Raw genomic sequence first — 20191 nt, 5'->3', positions numbered from 1 at the left:
GAAAAATGAATTTTCAAAACATATAGATGATTTATGTCAAGTGCACAGAATCCCTGATGGTTAACTATATTTTCAATATTTCCCTAAAGAGTTTGACATCATACAGATCTTGCTGCAGTCCTGCTTGGAGGCAGAGGGTTAGATTGTCTGATCAGCTGTCAAGAGTCCCTTTGCAGTTGGGAATCCAATAAATTTTCTTCATTTTGTCAGATGTAATTTGGAAGAGAATTTTGCTTTGCTTCCCCATATCAGGTACAAGAATCGTTTTTGGTCAAACAGCTCTTGATATTTAATTTTTAAAAATCCTGTATCCAGCTGCCTGAGTCACAAAGTGGCCACTTTAATTCTAAGTTTTATTCTTAAAACAAGGGAAATAAAGTTTCAGGTATGTTTTCTATGTCATCAACATACATTTGACAGGTGTTTATGATCTGACTCTTTTCAGTCCCCTTCATTTCATCTCCTCACTTCCCTAAGATTTTCAAATGAAGACATTTCACCTTTAGACAATAGGTAGTTTGTAAAGGTGGCAGGTGACTCTTGATTATTAGCGAGTTGGTTGGGGCCGATATTGGCTGCCCCACTTGTAGTGGGTGAAAGGGTAGGTTAAAACTTCCATTGCGATTGCTAGATCTAGATGAGGGTCATTCCCCAAAGAAAGATGGGAGTCTTCTCTGCAGAATTCAAGGCTTGGATGGAAGAACATGTAGATAATTTATAGCTCTCCAGGACAAGAGACTTTGTGTGGATCAGTAGAATACCACAAAAGAGCAAAGGCTTCTTTTGCTTTTTTTGTTTTTCAGAACAGATGGTTAAAGTTGCAAATAAATGCCAGTAAACATTCTTTAGTATTGAATCAATTGTGAGTGAATATATAACTTGACAGTGAGAATGACCCAGAGATGTTTTGCAGTTTTGTTGTCCCTGGGGTTTGGGACAGGGCTTCAGGGGTTACCATGGGTCTGTGCCTTGAGACTCTCAATTCTGGGAAACACTAAACACATACATTTTTAAGTCTCTTGGGACTAGTGAACCCAAGATTTCTGATAAAGGAGCTTCTTGGTGCTTTGGAGATGAGAGAACTCTAGGCAATCATTGATCTTGCCATCTAACCATAGTACTCAATGGCAAGATACCCTGTATGTATGCATATATGTGCACACATGTACACAGGCCCAACATACACATTGTCAGAATTCCATTTCAGACATATTTCTCTATTTTATAACTTTTAATGTACTGTCTAATTCTAAAAGTTACAATACTTAAAGGTATTTTCTTCTGAGACAGGTAGAACAGATATATATCTTGACTCTATCACAAACTAGTGGTGAGAACTTGGGAATAGGAATGAGAATAAGAATAACCATCTAAATGGATTATTGTGAAAATTAAACAATGGGTTTAAACTCTATAGTGCAATACCTGACATGTAGTAAATTCTCATTAAGTGCTGGCTATTTAAAAATTATTTTTTATAACTCTTAAATTCTTGTTATCTGAATTCCCCTAACTATCTCATCTGTAAACTTAGAATAATAATGGATTTGTACACACAGAGGGTATGTGGAATATTTGATCATCTCTTTCTATACTATATCTTATTTTTTAGTAATTTGATGAATGTGGGACTGGTCTGCACAAGTAGCTTAAAATATCACGTTGGGAAGAGATAATAAATTATGTGTTTATTTCCTAAGCTATTTAACACAGTGTTAGGCATGTGTAGACACTCAGTAAATCTCCATTGGTTTGCTGATGGACATGCATGTACCTCTCACATTTTTCCTCTGTCCCACCATAGCTACCAGCATCAACTCTAGCTTTTGGATTTGATATTAATGGAGAAGATGCAGAACCTTTGGGTGTTAGGGTACATACATGAGTTATCCATAATCAAAATTGCAATAATGCTCCAGATGGTAAACAGTTATGGCCACATATAAAATGTGCAAAATTGACTTGAAATGTGGAAGTGTTTTTTGTCTATTTGGTGCCAAATCATCATTTTGACTGTTGCTATTTTACAATGTATAACCTAGTTGGTTTTCCATTGTGCAAGAAGGATGAGCATCTGAGGAAGAGAAAATATTCATTCATGGGATTTTCATCACTGGTCTCGTACTTCCTGATAGGATTGGTCACTAGGAAGTGTGGGTCCTATGAATCCCAGGTAGCTGGAAGTTATCAGAGGCTTGGATGACTCATTAATAATCAAGAGACAAATTAGTGTAAAAAGAAAAAGCAAAGTTGACTTTGAGGGGAATCAGTTAAATGGTTTGAAACTATTTTGCACGTAGATGCAGTATGAACATGGTCCACTCTTTGGAAAACCTAAACTCTTCTGATGATTATGTCAAAAATAACCCTAATGATTATTATGATCCCAATGATCTTAATGACCCATTTTGTCGTTGTATGACCCAGGGTCATGCTATGACCCTGTTCAGCACTTGAGTGAGATGATTGCATGATATCTCTGTGGAAACACTAGGTAAAGATCCATCCATTATCTAGGGTACTGCCATCAGGTATTATGTTGTTCCCCACCACTCAAAGGCCCTCTGATTTCTGACTTATTGTCCTTTCTGCCAGAATCTCCTTATTTCCTGCCCTCTAAATACTTTCTCCTCTTTCATCTCCTAATTAGCCCTGTATAATAATGTCAAAGAGATTTCAAAAAAGATAAGTAACATCATCATCTTTGAGTAACTTCTAACTTTCACCATCACAAAACACACCAAAATGAGGAAACATAAGAGGCCTGTCTGCTTGTTTAGAATGGTGGCTAAAAGTAAAAAATAAAAATAAAGAGGAGGAACAAGATTTGATACAACAGATTATAGAAATATTTCTAAAGGGAAGTTAATTTTAATGGTCACTATTGCAGCATCAATATATATATGATAGAAATTACATATATGCTGAATTTAGATGAGGATTTTATTAGATGGCTTTGATTTACTGTTAAATCTCTGACGTTTGAGATCATAGCATTCTCTGGCAAGACTGAATTGAACAGAAAGGGGAGTTACCTTGTTGGTTTTGTTTTCCATAAGGCATTGGTTACAAAGTAGCCACACTGGGGAGGGATCTTCATGGCACTTGGAAGATGTCTGTGCCCCATAAATATTCTCTAGTAACTGCTGGTGACCATAAATCACTACTGCTATGTCCTGTGATCTGATCTGCACATTCAAAGAAGTTAATATTAATAATTAAAATATAATCAGTGATTCAAACCTTAATACATGCTGTTAGATCATGTGTTTTCCTGGCTGACAACACAGGAAGTCCTAATGACTGAAGAAAAGAGGGAGTGATTGTGCAGTTGGAGTACAGCTCCAAAGAGAAAGATTGCATGCATATGGTGACAGTGGGATTTGAAAGAAGCAGAGAAAGGCAAAGATCATATGATATCACTTATATGTGGAATCTTAAACAATGGTACAAATGAACTTATTGACAAAACAAAAATAGACTCACATACATAGAAAATAAACTTATGGTTACCAAAAGGGAAAGAGGGAAGAAAGGATAAATTAAGAATTTGGGATTAACAGATACACACTACTATGTATAAAATATGTAAACAGCAAGGACCTACTATATAGCACAGGGAACTATATTCAATATCTTGTAATAACCTATAATGGAAAAGAATCTGAAAAAGAATAGATATATATGTATAACTGAATCACTTTGCTGTACACCTGAAGCTATACTTCAGTTTAAAAAAAGAACAAGAGTATAGGAAGGTAAAATGGAGATATGTCAATTTATGAAGCCAAGGACTTCTAACATGAGGAAGAACCCAAGGGAAAAGTGGTGGAAAGTTGTATTTTCTTTCTGTTTTGAAAAATTGCTTACTGGATTCTATCTTACATCATTTGTTTTACCATTATGCTCTATTCTAGTTTCAAATGTGTTTATTTTTATATATGCCACATGCTGCAGATTTGAGGACGCTTACAAAAATAGAGCCATTATAACAAAATATAAATGTTCACAAACGAATCTTCTTACAAGGGGAAGTAAGGGCAACAAAGTAAGAAGAAGCTAGTGAGGAAGGTAGTATACAAAATCTGTGCTGTGAAGTGTTTTTATATGCTTGCTGATGTAGGTCAAAGAACTAATAGCAAGCTTTCTAGAAGTCCTTATACAAAGGGAAACAGTAATAAGAGCAAAAGCTACAGTTTAAAAAAATTCAGTGTAGACTATGGAGATCTTCCTGTCTCTACACTTAAATCTTTCAATGGCCTGGTCCTTGGATTTCACGTGTTCTCACTCTATATTCACCTGGGTGTAGCCAAATCCTCGGCTGTGGAGCTGGAGGATAGGGTGGGCAGAGCACCCACCTTGAGTTCTGGTGTGTCAGATGCATTCAGCTATTGCAACTCTGTTGGATCAGCTGAGATCTTCTCCCTTCCTAGCGCTCTGATGAATTGAAATTGCACAGGAAAACGTACATCCCCATATGCTTTGCACCTAAGGGTTTTCTTACCTCTGTCCTGACCATAAGTTCCAAATTTACCAAGGCTAGAGGAAGACTTCTAGGATTCAATGGGCCAGCCCCTCCTGAACTCGTCCCTCCTTTCTTCCTTTTATTGTTTTCTCCCTACTACTCCTTCTGTTGCTCTAGGAATCACATTCGCTAACCTAGGTATAATGAAAGAAGTTGATGTGGGTGCAAGGTAAAACTAGGTTGTACGCAGTATTCTTGATTCCTTAGAAAGCAGTCTCCACACAGTGGAGAAGGGTTTGCTTGGTTGAAGGGTAGAAGGAGAGAGAAGGCATCTTCCTTTCTACTCTAAGCACACATATTGTCTTGGCCTGAGTTCTAGAAAGAAAATGAGCAGAGCCTGAGATGAGCTTTCACATAGTTCATTTTGTTTAGGCTCTAAAGGAACTGAGAATTGTACAACAGGGGAGAAAGCAAAGCCAGTGCAAGGGTCTGCTATTGAACTGGTTACTGCAGTGGGCAACTGGAGATACCTGAGATACAGGAAAGGATTTATCCATTTGTGCCCATCCCTCACTGGTCAAGGGTGGCTCCGTAGGGTTACTTTCTCATTCTTGCAGGTTTGCCAATGTGCCCAAATGGCTGTACAGTTTCCTGCAGGCGTCATTCACAGCAGCAGTAGAGATGTACTGACAGAAAGCAAGATATATTCATTGCAGCTGAGGTGAGAAACTGTCAGGTTACATCTGCCCAGGGTCAGTTGCCATAGCAATACTGGAGTAAAAAGGGGGCAAAGGGGTTGTGAGACAGGGCATAAGAGGCGTCTGATATACACAGCATGGGTGCAGCTTCATTTATATTTCACATTTGCGTGTAATCAGTGAAAATCCCCTCCAAATTCTAGAGTAGATTGACATCCTGAGTTTTGTTGCAAGTTTTATCTTTCTGTGTTTATAAGTATTGTACTGGAACATAGAAAGACGCTGTTTCAAAGGGTTTTGGTTTTGTTTTTGTTTGTTTAGTCAGATCTGTGGTTAATACATCTGCCTATTGGAATTGATTTCACAGTAAATGGAGTTTGAAATCAAATGTACAGACAACAAAAAGATAAAATAGAAAAATGTGAGTGATAAGAATAAAGTTTAAGATCAGCAAGTAAGCTTCAGTTAAAGTCAGAAGGTTACAAGAATAATTTTAAAAGGTAAAAAGCTAACAAACATTTATTCTAAGCAGCCTATGTGTAAGATTCCTGAATTGAGATTGTATTTTTTTAAAAGTTACTCACATTGAATAAATAGGCATTGTCTCCCCTCCAACAAATTTCTTCTATGACAAGAACTAATGAGAAGAATTTAATGTAAGAAAATATAATGAACGAGGGAGTGATTGAGAAAGAGTAGGAAGATTAAAGAATGATGGTAAAATAGAACTTTCTGTGGAAAAGAACCAACAAAGGCTTCAGTACTGATAAATCCTAAAGTGGTGTGAGGCGTTAAATTCTACAATTATTTACATTTGTGATGAAACCTGAAAACAGCGTGGGAATAGAAAAAAAAAGTCTGAATTGGGATATATGGAAAAATGAGAGGAAAGAAAAGTGCTAAAAGGGCACAGCGGTGCACTTGCTCACAAAGAAGCGTTATTGTCCCAAGCTATTAAGTTTCATATCAGATCTTTGGCAAGAGTTAAAGATCTCCTTTCCTTTGCCCCTTTACCTCATGCACGGCCTTTGAGAATATTAGTAATTGTTTTAACAATAATAGCATTTATTTAAAAGCTTGCCCTGTGCTGGGTATTCAGCAAATGCTTTAGCTTGGGTTTCATTATTTAATTCTCACAAAGACCTTAGGAGGTGGATTTTATTATTTCTGTTATTATAGACTAGTTTAATGAGGCTTAGAGAGGAGAGTTAAATTGCTTGAGGTTAGAGCTAGTAATAGCCGAATTGGAGGTCAGCCCAGTTCTGACCTCACTGATAGTGTTCCTAACCACTTAGCTCTCTGCTGGTAAATAGAACAAGAAGAGCAGTCTTGATCTAGAGAGATCCCTGACTTCATATTAAAATTCTGTAGCCTTAATACTACTTATGGCCATAATGATTTGAATATAACCCCAGGTCACGTGGCCTGACAATGGCTATCTTCTGATTTGTGCATTTACTTGTATAAAGATAGATACAATGTTATACAATTTAAATAACATTTATTATTATATAATAACAATTTTTTTATACATCTTTATTGGAGTATAATTGCTTTACAATATTTTGTTAGTTTTTGCTATACAACAAAGTGAATCAGCTATATGTATACATATATCCCCATATCCCCTCCCTCTTGCGTCTCCCTCCCACCCTCCCTATCCCACCGCTCTAGGTCATTGCAAAGCACCGAGCTAATCTCCCTGTGCTGTGCTGCTGCTTCGCACTAGATATCTTATTTTACATTTGGTACTGTATATATGTCAATGCTACTCTCACTTCGCCCCAGCTTCCCCTTCCCTCCCCCCCACCCCCCCCATGTCCTCAAGTCAATTCTCTATGTCTGCGTCTTTATTCCTGCCCTGCCACTAGGTTCATCAGTATCCTTTTTTTAGATTCCATATATGTGTGTTAGCATATGGTATTTGTTTTTCTGACTTACTTCACTCTCTATGACAGACTCTGGGTCCATCCCCCTCCCTACAAATAACTCAATTTCATTTCTTTTATGGCTGAGTAATATTCCACTGTGTATATGTGCCACATCTTCTTTATCCGTTCATCTGTCGATGGACACTTAGGTTTCTTCCATGTCCCGGCTATTGTAAATAGTGCTGCAGTGAACATTGTGGTACCTGTCTCTTTTTGAATTATGGTTTTCTCAGGGTATATGCCCAGGAGTGGGATTGCTGGGTCATATGGTAGTTCTAGTTGTAGTTTTTTAAGGAACCTTCATACTGTTCTCCATAGTGGCTGTATCAATTTACATTCCCACCAACAGTGCAAGAGGGTTCCCTTTTCTCCACACCCTCTCCAGCATTTATTGTTTCTAGATTTTTTGATGATGGCCATTCTGACCGGTGTGAGGTGATACCTCATTGTAGTTTTGATTTGCATTTCTCTAATAATTAGTGACGTTGAGCATCTCTTCATGTGCCTCTTGGCCATCTGTATGTCTTCTTTGGTGAAATGTCTACTTAGGTCTTCCACCCGTTTTTTAATTGGGTTGTTTGTTTTTGATATTGCATTCCATGAGCTGTTTGTATATTTTGGAGATTAATCCTTTGTCTGTTGTTTCATTTGCAAATATTTTCTCTTATTCTGAGGGTTGTCTTTTCATCTTGTTTATGGTTTCCTTTGTTGTGCAAAAGCTTTTAAGTTTAATTAGGTCCCATTTGTATATTTTTGTTTTTATCTTCATTACTCTAGGAGGTGGGTCAAAGAGTGGTTAATGTCAAAGAGAGTTTTCCTATGTTTTCCTCTAAGAGTTTTATAGTGTCCAGTCTTACATTTAGGTCTTTAATCCATTTGGAGTTTATTTTTGTGTATGATGTTAGGTAGTGTTCTAATTTCATTCTTTTACATGTAGCTGTCCAGTTTTCCCAGCACCACTTATTGAAGAGGCTGTCTTTTCTCCATTGTATGTTCTTGCCTCCTTTGTCATAAATTAGGTGACCATATGTACGTGGGTTTATCTCTGGGCTTTCTATTCTGTACCATTGATCTATATTTCTGTTTTTGTGTCAGTACCATAGTCTTGATTACTGTAGCTTTGTAGTATAGTTTGAAGTCGGGAAGCCTGATTCCTCTAGCTCCATTTTTTTCTTTCTCAAGATTGCTTTGGCTATTCGGGGTCTGAAAATGGCTTTCTTCTGATTTGTGTATTTACTTGTATAAAGATAGATACAATGTTATAAAATTTAAATAACATTTAATTCTCATTAACATTTATTATTATTACATAATAACACAGTTCTTAAAACTGACACAATTGCATAAAATCAGGCCTCCAGTAGAAAATCTGTACTTTCTTTATGTGTGCATATTCTATCATCTGTCTCTATTATCTCTTCATCCATCCATCTATACCATCATCATCTATCCACCTAGTTAATATGGTTCATGAGTGCACAGGTCTGTGTGTGGATGGGTAGTAGGAATATAAATTCTTTTTCTCAGGACACTGATGCTGTTAGACTGGGAAAGTCATAATGAATGTGGTATACACATCTTTATTCTAAGTCTTCTGACAACTGAGATGGTTTGGAATGATAATGACCCTCATATGGAAGAGGTTAAAAAAGTGTGCTTTTCCACATTAGTCTTGGCCCTAATTTCTCTCCAGCAGATACTGTGGTTATCAGGCTTCTAAGGAAATAAATGAATACCTTGTGGCAGAGTCTTTTGTACCCCTGGGAGATGAGACTGAAAAAATAAGTTCTGGTGCAATGAGTGATTATAGCATGTAGGGTAGGTGACAGTCTGATGGATTTTAGTAATAACCACAGCCAGTTCTATTGAAGTTGATCCAAACCTTTTTTTTTTTTTTTTTTTTTTGCTTAAGTTTTTGGGAAATTCAGGAAAAATCAGGACTGTCAGATGAAATTGTCACATAATGGGATATATAGCCAATGAGTGGGATAGGAGTTTCTTGGTGTGGCATTCAGATACATCAGTTCTACATTAAAAAAAATGAAATGCAATATAATTCTTCACCACACTTTAAACTATAAAAACACCAGTAGTGAAAATTGCATTCATAATGCACAGCAAAATTCTTTACCTCATGTTTCCCAATTTTCTATAAACACAGTAGTGTCCTACAATCCTCTAGTCTCTGCTTTCAAACTTCCCAAAGCACTTTCATCTAACCCATGCATTCCCTTTTTTTTTTTCCTCCTTTCATTTATTACCCCCCCCCCCCCACTCCAGGTAATTATTGTCTGTTCATTCCAGAATAAACCCTTAACCTGTCATCCCCATTTTTACCCCTAACATCACAAAAGAGCCAGGTCTGTAGTTTTTCAAGATAGACACAGGGTCTCAGAGGCTCTTCCATTTTAATGGTGGAAATGTGGGGTTGGGGAAATTGCAAGCACTTGATGTTTGTATAATTTCTTTATTCCTATTACAGATACTTACTTGAGCCATTCCCCCACCATCCCTCCCCCACCACCCTGCAAACACCATTTAATATCAGGGATAAATGTAAACTACTGAAGGATTTTAAGGAAGAGGATGATGAGAAATGCAGGATCAAATCTGCATTTTGGCTGCTGAGTGGAGAATAGATGGGGAAGGAAAGAGTAATGAGATTTAAAGCAAGGAGAATAGTTAGGAAATTACCAGGGTAATCCCTAGAAGGGATGATGGTGGTCTAAGTGTGGGCAGGGACTACAAAAGACAAGTGGGCAGATTCAGGAAATATAAAGGAAGTGGTATCAACAGGGCTTTAGGATTGACTGAATGTGGCAGGTGAGGAAGAAAGGCATGATGGAGGCAAAATAAATTCATTGTTGACTTGGACAAACTTGAGCCCAGGAGTCAAGACTTAATCCTTCTGCTTTGTTACTTGGTCCCTCTGCTCTCCTAGCCTGTCCTCTAAAGATGAAATGAAATAGCTGAATAGTTACCATGGAAACACATCAATTTATGAAAAGGACCAAGGTTGTGTAGACAAAAATTTGTTTGCTTGTTTTATGTATCTTTCTGTGATTTTGAAGTAACCTGGCTCCTTTAAGAAATATCTTGAAAGACCTAAGTTATCAAATACCATTTGACAAAAAGAGTGATTATTACAATTAGAAAACAAAAGTATGGACCAGATCATGAAGTCAGAGATCTCTGACGGTTTTTTTTGTCCCTTCTGAACAACACAGTGGCTCTTTTCACTCTCAGGGAAGAAAGGTACTTTCTAAATCCCACACCATCATTCTTCTCCTGGGCACAATGGTTTGGAGAAGGGATAAGGCAAATGCACCTCTACCTCTCCAGCTTTCTTCATTTATAAGCCTTTCAAGTGCCCTAACAAGAACTCCCCACACAAATTGTTAGAACTCTGCACTTAATTAGTCAAGGGGCAGGATAGAGGTCAGAGTGTCTGTGTGAGGTTGCTGTTGTTTAGGTGAAAAAACAAGAGAACTGAATTTTCTTGCGTTTTAACTCTGGCCCTGATACCTCATAATGTTATTGCCCCAATTAAATCTCTACCTATCTGAGCCATTTTTTCCCTCCTTACTCAACAGTTGTGAGAATTAAATGAGAGAGTTAACAATAAATGTATCCCATTGTCTGGCAGGACCAGGAAACTGATCTGAAGCATGGACCCTCTTGCCAAGCCTTGAGCAGTTATTCCACTTACTTCTAAACTTTCTTCTGTTGGTAAGTAGATGATCTAATCCTGTGGTTGGGGTGGAAACTGTTCTCAGGGGAGGAAGAAGGAAGTGGGTATCTGAATTTCCACTTTTTTGACTATTGGATATTTCATTGATGGCCCCTTTAACCTTCCTCCCAAGTTTTGCTAGAAACCCTTGAATTTTCAATCTGGAGGTAATGAGAAGCCATCCTTAAATCTAAAAGCTGAGTGTCCTGATCAGAAGCTAAGTCAGAGAATGACTTAATGGTTATTTTGTCTTCCTATTCCTTCTTCTTGGCAGGTATGAACTTGTTTTCGGGGTTTTGGCTGGCTCTGCATTTGCTCATCAGTAGCTATTAACTCATGGTCAGAAGCCTGCCTAATTTTATTAAATGAGTCCAAAATCCAATTTAGGACAGAAAATTTTACTATAGCAACCCTGAAACATGATTATTTAATTTCTGTTTGAAACTTCTATTATTTTTTTCCTTACAGAACAACTTACCCTTTGTTGGAGAGTTCAAAATGATTACTATTTATATTACTATTTATATTATACTTTACTTGCACTGTGGTGATAGTACTACATGCTTTTTATACATTATGAACTAATTTGTTAATTACACAATGATTTGCAGAGCATTGACAATGTTTGTAGTTCTAGGATAGAGGGATGAGCAAAATCAAAATAAATCCTCAAATAGAGCTTATATTTTAATGGAAGATGTAGGTGGTAATCAAGTGTAAACAAAGAAATTATCAAGTTATCAAACATATGCATACGTACATACATATATATGTATGCATAGAATTATTAATTCAAGTTACTATGAAGGGAACAATAGGGTGCTGGGTGAAAGATAATAAGTATCTAGTTGGCATGGGAACTAAATTTCTGTGGAGGTGATATTTAAATATTTACTTTTTACAAAAATCTTATGGGCAGGAATCAATGGCATCATTTTACAGGTAAGTAAATTAAGTCTCAGAGATTTATATGTATTTCCGTGGTCAAACATTAATAAGCAATAGATCTGTGATTAACTCCACGTGCTAGCTTGGCTATAGAGTTCCTGCTTTTAACACTACTTTTTGTTTCTCATAATATACTTATATTCACTTTCCTGAACATTTAATCTTCCACTCTTCTTTTGTAGACATATAACCAAGTGGGTAATATTTGGTTACAGTCAGTTGGTCGTGCAAAGGTTGCTAAATATTGGTCATTGCTGGGTGCTAATCTATGCCAAAACATCATCATAAAGTGGATCCCAGGAAGAAAGAAGCTCTATGGACAACACTCCTGAATTGCATTAAAGGGTTATAAATCTCAAACCAATTGAAAGTTTTCCCTCTGGGTTTTGGAAAATGTTCACCTCCCTTGTCCTTTCTTTGCAGCTCCTTACACAATAACCTATCTCCTGCCACTTCTCTTGACCTCCAGATTTTGGTCCTTCTTGGAGTATGAAATGTTTAGCTAAGGATGACACTGGGAGATCAGCAAGTGGAAGGTGAATGAAAAATAATGGTACGCTTCTACATATGAAGATGCTGAGATTCAAAGAGACTGACAGGAAGAATGGTTAGTAAATGGTAGAGCTTAGAAGTGTAGATTCAACCTAAGGGGAGTAGGTTTCTGTCCAGAACTAGATTCTGGATTCAGAATATAAATCTACTGTAAAGTCACTCACTTATGAAATCCCTGATTCTCCTTCTTTCTGTCACTCCCCACTCTCCAAGGAACTCTCTTTAGTTTAATGGGGTCAAAAAAGTAAGCTGTGGGTTCAGAGTGAGACATGGAAAGAGAGATTTTTTTCTTTTATAATAGTGTAACCAACAGAGGGTCATCATCAAGGCCTCTCTCAGATCAAACAGAATTGTGCAGCATTGGTTGGCAGAGAGCAGGATGAAAGGAGTTCCTTTCGGGAATAGTTCCTACTGGAGGTTGAGGATGAATATGGAACATAACCTCCTCTTGATCTAGAAAATTGCAACAACTAAAGAATGGTCAGTATCCAAGATCTTCAAAGAAATTGTAACTGTAATCTTTAGACAAACTCTGTATTTCAATTGTACTTTATCAAAGTGGTTTCAGGTTCAACTAAGATGTATTACAACTCCTCCCTCTGCCTCTGTGCTATGTGCCTTTATATATACTATCATGTTTAAATCTTGTGAGCTCCTTGAGATAAGCCCTATTTGACTTATGGAGTAATTAGGCTCAGAAAGTTTGTATCAACTTCCATACTGGAAAGAAGAAAATTTATATGTATGAATCAACTAGTACAAGTTCTTGTAGGAAGAGACCTATTTTAGTTGATAATGTGATTTTTTAAGACACTTTGGACTGGTTACTGAACCTCCAGGACATGAATATGGGTGAAATCCTGTATAGACTGTGGAAGAATATTTTCAAGTTAAGGGAGCCAGGAGAGAAGGTAAGGGAGATATGGAAGCATAAAGAAAGACAGAGGTCCTTCCCTGTGATTCTTTTCTCCTACCCAGGTTTTAGGAAACTTATCAAATTCTTGAAAATCTTGAGGTATAAATACTTTATTTTGAAGTGGAGGTATTGAACTTTGCCTTGTTCAATAATAATTTTATAAAAAGTAAAATCATGACTCATAAAAGTTGAACTTCTGTCAAAGATTTTATAATTCATTAATGAGAGAATGAATAAAATATTATAAGCAGTTCAAAGGACTAGTCAAAGGACACACACTTATAAAAGCATCCAGGAACGCTGAAATTATTTTATGAATAGATGCAAAACTGTCTTCTTCCAGTGGAGAAGGGCTATCAATTGCATCTCCACTGGTCAAAAGGCATTTGTGTTTCAATGGATAGGAACCATATATATGTATTACTATCATTTCCTTACAAACTACAGAGTTGTAAAATAGCTCAGACAAGAGAGACACAGATAACCCAGAAGGGTTGTAGGACACTCAGTGACCATTTTGCCCATTTCAAAGTCTTTTGCAATTTTCCCTGACAGCCATTGGATTGTTGGGGGCAGCACTAAAGGAACATGCTTGAAGCCAGGATGCTGAGTTGGAGAGAAACCTGAGGAACTAAGCAACTGGGAATCAATAAATGTTATGGGGTGGGCTTTGGACTTTGACAGAGGGTGAATTGGGGTTCAGGCCAAATTTCACTCAGCTGACATATGGTTTACATTTTATGGTCCTTAGAATGGTAAGAAGGAAATTGAGATAGAAACCCCAATTTTTCTGCCTCCAAGTCCACTGCAATTTTCACTTCACTGTGCTATATCAAAATGTTCTAAATAAGAGCTCTCTTTTAGTGACGTTAAATGAATGTTCAATAATACCAAAATGAAAATTTTCTGCTTAGACAGAAAGCAATGAAAACTGAAAGACTATGATGGTTTTCATGCACCCATTTGAGTAGGCAAACATTGTGAACTGAATTGTGTCCCCACAAAAGTTTTTTTCAAGTCCTAATTTCCAGTACTGTGAATGGAACTTTATTGGAAATAGGATCTTTGCAGATGTAATCAAGGTAAAATAAAATCATACTGGATTAGGGTGGCCCCTAACATGAAAGAAAGGACAAAGAGGTTCTTGGCATAGAAATGCACAGTCAGAGACACACAGAGGGAAGATGACCATGTGAACATGGAGACAGAAATTGGAGTGATGCAGCTACAAGCCAAGAACACCAAAGATTGCTGGCAACCACCAGGAGCTAGGTACGTAGGGGAGGGATTCTCCTCAGAGCCTCCAGAGAGACAATGGCTCTGCCTACCCTTGATTTTGGACTTCTGTCTTCCAGAACTGTGAGATAATAAATTTTAAGTTACACTGTTTGTGGTATTTTGTTATAGCAGACCTAGGAAACATGCAATAGAGAAGGTGATATCTTCTATTTTTTCCAAAAATGATTTTTAAAAGCTCATAAGTTTAACATACAATACAGAAAGAATAAACCAATTTAAAGTAGGTGATAAAGAAGATGTGGCACAATAAAGAAGATGTGGCACATATATACAATGGAATATTACTCAGACATAAAAAGAAATGAAATTGAGTTATTCGTAGTGAGGTGGATGGACCTAGAGTCTGTCATACAGAGTGAAGTAAGTCAGAAAGAGTAAAACAAATACCATATGCTAACACATATATATGGAATCTAAAAAAAAAAAAAAAAGAAAATGGTTCTGAAGAACCTAGGGGCAGGACAGGAATAAAGATGCAGACGTAGATAATGGACTTGAGTACACGAGGAGGGGGAAGGGTAAGCTGGGACGAAGTGAGAGAGTGGCATGGACATATATACACTACCAAACGTAAAATAGATAGCTAGTGGGAAGCAGCCACATAGCACAGGGAGATCAGCTCGGTGCTTTGTGACCACCTAGAGGGGTGGGATAGGGAGGGTGGGAGGGAGACGCAAGTGGGAGGAGATATGGGGTATATGTATAGCTGATTCACTTTGTTATAAAGCAGAAACTAACACACCATTGTAAAGCAATTATACTCCAAAAAGATGTTAAAAAAATATAATACAGAAAGAATGACATACCAAAACAAAACAAAACTTAGAAAGATAGCTTTGGATATGGGATAAGGAAGATATTGTCATTTTTCTTTTTCCTCCCTTCCTCCCTCCCTCCTTCCCTCTCTCCCTCCCTCCTTTCCTTCCTTCTAGATGAGAAACGTATAACAGAAAGTCCAAGAGGAAAGGTTCCCTAACTACCATGAGAATGGGATTGCATGACTATTCTGAAGAATTGACACTACACAGTAGTGAAAGAAATTGAGCTAAGGAAAGCTCATGGAATAGAGTAGATGATCACTTCAAAATTTCCTACTCACCTTGTGGATGGTATATTAGTGTGAAAAGTATGATTAAGACATAAATATTCTATTTTAAGTTTTCTTTCAGATTTTGTATGTGCACCTACTATTTTGGAGCATGGACTATCCTGTTGATTTTAGGGTTGGTTTTCACAGAAATTGAGTTGTATGCTTATTAGTTCAAAGTTCGTGTTCCCTGTTGGTGCTGTAAGCTCCATAAGAGCAGGAACCATGTCTATTTAGGTCATCCCAGAATCTCCCAGGAACTAGAATGTTTCCTGACAAATAGTAGGCATTATATACCATCAATGGTTGAACTAATAATAGAAAGTAAGTAAATAACCTAACAAATCTTTCAGTCGGTGACTGATCAAGCTTTAAATTTTTACTGTGGCCTTTTAAATTTACCAGCTGATTGGTTTGTAGCTGCCAATATTTGGTTGGCAATTAATAGCTCTGGGTGTCTTGTTGGAGCAGACTCTTCTATTGCTTCCAGGCCAACCTAGTTTTGTTTTTATTTACCTTTACCTTAATGAGTGCCATATTCACGTGGCATTTGCAACTAAAAATTATATAAAAATATATATTTTATTTTTTATTGTAGAATAATTTGAGATTTCAGGAAAGTTACAAAGATATTACAAAGATCCCATGTACCCCTCATCCATCTTCCCCTAATGTTAACTACTTACATAACCATGATATATTTATCCCAAATACAAAGTTAACAATGGTACAAACTATTAACTGAAGTACAGATTTTATTTGAATTTTATTGTCTTTCCACTGATGTATCTTTTTTTGTTGTTGTTCAGGATACAATTTAAGCTATTACATTGCATTAAATAACTATTTCTAATTAAAAAATTTTTTTTATTGAAGTGTATTTGATTTACAATGTTGTGTTAGTTTCTGGTGTACAGCAAAGTGATTCAGTTATACATATATTTTTCAGTATAGGTTATTATAAGATATTGAATATAGTTCTCTATGGTATACAGTAGGACCTTATTGTTTGTCTATTTTATATATGGTAGTGTGTATCTGCTAATCTCAAACTCCTAATTTATTCCTCTCCCCACTTTCCCCTTTGGTAACCATAAGTTTGTTTTCTATGTCTGGGAGTCTGTTTCTGTTTTATAAATAAGTTCATTTGTAACATAGCTAAGTAACTTTTGATATTTTCTATAGTATACATAACATATATAATGGACCATAAAAACTGTAGTATATTTACTATGTAGTTTTTGATGGAAGCTTCTTTTAGTGACCGTTTTTCAGGCAGCAAGGTAGCACCCAAAATCTTTCCAGGGAGCACACAAATACTGAATCCATCAATTTTCTGGTTTCAGCCTGTTAGGTTTGAGTAGAATAGAGGTCATAATAGTGGTCCATGTTGTTTCAAAGGCAAAATCTTGAATATAAACCTAAGCATTTCATACGTTCAACAGTAAATTTCCTTGGTGGTATATAAGCAGTGGTTGAACAACCAGATTGTTAGGGCTACTGCATTGCAATTGGGTTCCTCTGTTAAGAGACCTGTCAAACCAGGTAACTATTCAGGTTTCCTCTGATTTGGATACTCCTTGGCACATAGTTCTTCTCAGAGCTCACTCATCATAGGTTTCAGATTGCCATTGGGTAGCTTAATTTAAAAGTAAGAGGTAGTCAGTCAGGTTTTATCTTAACCGAATCTGGAAAACAAGATTTCTGGTTTCTCTTGAAAAATCAGAAGTTCTGGCAAAACATGCATGACAGTGTTGGCTGGAGGTAAGCAACGTGTGTCCTTTTAGATGGAACATTAACCGTCTTGGTTACCATCACCATCACATTTCTCTAATATGTTATAATTCATTATATTATCTAACTGGTCTGTTTCATATAGCTTAATATATAGTATGGGTCTGCATCTCAATCTTCTGTCATTCTCATAAAATCTCAGTAGAGAACGTATTTGGTTAGATGTAAGAAAAGACTATGTTGGCAATTTTAATGTAAAATCTAGTTCGCAGAGTGGAGAGATAAGGAAATAAAATCCCTTGTCTAAGGTTACTTGAATGTGATCTATTGCCATCTGGGAGGACTGTACTTGTACTGGTAGGTGCTCAACGCATATTTTTATTGATTTGCGCTCTGCCTTTGTAGTGTCCACACAACCTCTCCACCATTTTTATACCTTTACCCCCTACTCTATCATTTGAATTATCTCCACTGAACATTCACGGTACCTGTGTAACTAACTAGTTAGCATGTTTGCTCTGGATGAACAATGATAAAGCTATTATTCTCTTAGTTTTTCTGTTTGTTTGTTTTTGTTTTTTAAGCTATAGCTTGGAAAACCTCAGAAAGGTTGAATTGATTTCTTGGGCAAATTACATGAAGAAGGGATTCCAAGAACACTTGCTCCTGGAGAAGTTTTATTTCTTCCAGATCATCTGGAACTCAAACAAAATGAAACTAGCAATTTCATCCAGGTTTCAACAGAGCCTGATTGCTGTGTTTAGCCATAAACCAGAACAATGAAGTATACAAAACTCTTTTATGACTTATTTATTCACTGGTTCAAGCCATCTGTTTGATATTATGTGTCTGAATTTTGAGAAGGCAATAAAAGCCAAGCAAAATTGAGGAAATTAATTCACCTTAAGAAAATGACTTTGCCAAATTGCTGCAGAATAATATTCAGCTCTGGGTAAATTATGTTTCTTGTCCATAGTGGGCATACATTCTCTGTTATTCACTGTCCTTCGCTGAGAATAGGTAGGCTGGCATTTCCTGAAGTAGCCCTGAGCTATGAATATTTTAGATAGTATTATCAGCTTCTCGGCCTTTCAAAATTGATTTTGAGAGTGAGTTGGCCTGTCTCAGTGTAAGAAAATAATTGATTGGAGCCAAGATGTGGAAATCAAAACTATTATGTTTTGATTTAATGAAGGCGCTTATTATTCTCCAGGGATTGTCTCTGCTCTTGTTGGAAACATGGTGTTCTTTGCTATTATGACTAATTATCATACCCAGCACAGGCCAGATCCCTACCTTAAGACCACCTAGCAGTCCAAGGGTGAATCCTGTCTCTCTCTGGCTTTCTGGTAACAAAGGAATAAGCTCTACTGCTTTGGATTTCCAAATAAGATCAGAGCAGAGAAGTTCATCTTGATCCTGGTCTCACAGATGGAACATTGAGGTGTTGCTGGTAGTGAACTGTTTATAGATGTCCATTCCATCCTGCTTCCCACTTTTTTGTGTGTGTTTGGGTTTTGGATACTAATTCCATGTTCTTTATTGGATTTTGCATTCTATCCCTTTTATCATATCATAAAATGGCTCTCTTGAAATTAATCTCGGCCTTGTGTCTTGAATCACTTTCTTTCTTCTTCTTATACCTTAGTTTGATATTTCTTTAGCTCTGCTTGTTTAGACAGAAATTCTTACGCTTAGTCTCTGATCTTTTCTGCTGCTCATGGGAACCTCCTTGTTCTTCAATTTGGTTCCTGATCATGGATTTCAAGTCTTTCTTGTTAATTGTCTGGATACCATATATGTCCAAAGTCTCAGTTTAGGTATCCTGCCATTATTGCCTTGCACCACTCAGTAGCTACCTACACTGGAAAATCTTGAGCTGTGTTGATGGAGCTGGTAGTGAGGGATCATGGGAAGGTCGCATACCAGGGAGTTAGAGTTAGAATTTGCCCCTAATTATAATTAGCTGTGTGATATTGGGAAAAATACTACATCTTTTTTCTGCTGTGCCATTTATAAATTGAAGAAGAATGATAGTCACTGATTTTCAAAATTATCTTTTAGGCTATGCTGTACTCTCTTAAAGTAAAATCTTAAGGGAAAATTAATAAAGTAGGTTAAAGTGGAGCTGCTTTGCTCAAAATGGTAGTATGCGTTCAAATTTTTACCTCCGTGTCATTGCTTTTACATCAGGACCCATTCTCTGATATATCTCAATGGATCTTCTTGGGCCCCATGTAGAATAAACTGAAAATCTAGGCTATCTTTAGAGTTCATCCTAATTCTATAAAATATGTGGTTTCAGGTGAGGCTTCAAGTGAAGCTTTGCAGAATACGATCAGGTGGAAATGATCAAGCTGGATATTAAGCAAGCTTACCAGATAAGCTCAGAATACAGAACGAGGAAAGAACATGAAGTGAAGGGTAATGAAGAAAAGGTGAGAATGGTGCAATGGCTCAGCTTTTCTACTTTTCCTCAATAATTTCTGAAACCACTTTTCACTGTAGAACCTGTGAAACAAAGTTGAAATATTCAGATTGCTTCTTCAGAATCCTGCTTCTCTTGAATGTTTCTTCTTACACATAAGAACTCCTATCCCTTAAGTTGCTTTCTGATTACAGTCATCTCCTCATCCTCCTCCCATCCTGTGTACACATCATCCTGCATTGCAATCCATTTCCCTTTGTTCTGATACATTGTGTTCCATTACTAATGGTCCAAGTACTGAGACAACAAAGCCTCAGAGGCTGGGAGGGCCAGACTATGCTAGAAAGAACTGTCTACGAGTGAAGTTGGAGGAGGAGGAGGAGGGGGGAGGAGTTTCATAGTC

The sequence above is a fragment of the Balaenoptera physalus genome, assembly GCF_965194825.1.
Source record: "Balaenoptera physalus genome assembly, chromosome: 17".
NCBI lineage: Eukaryota > Metazoa > Chordata > Mammalia > Artiodactyla > Balaenopteridae > Balaenoptera > Balaenoptera physalus.
This window is presented reverse-complemented; position numbering follows the sequence as displayed.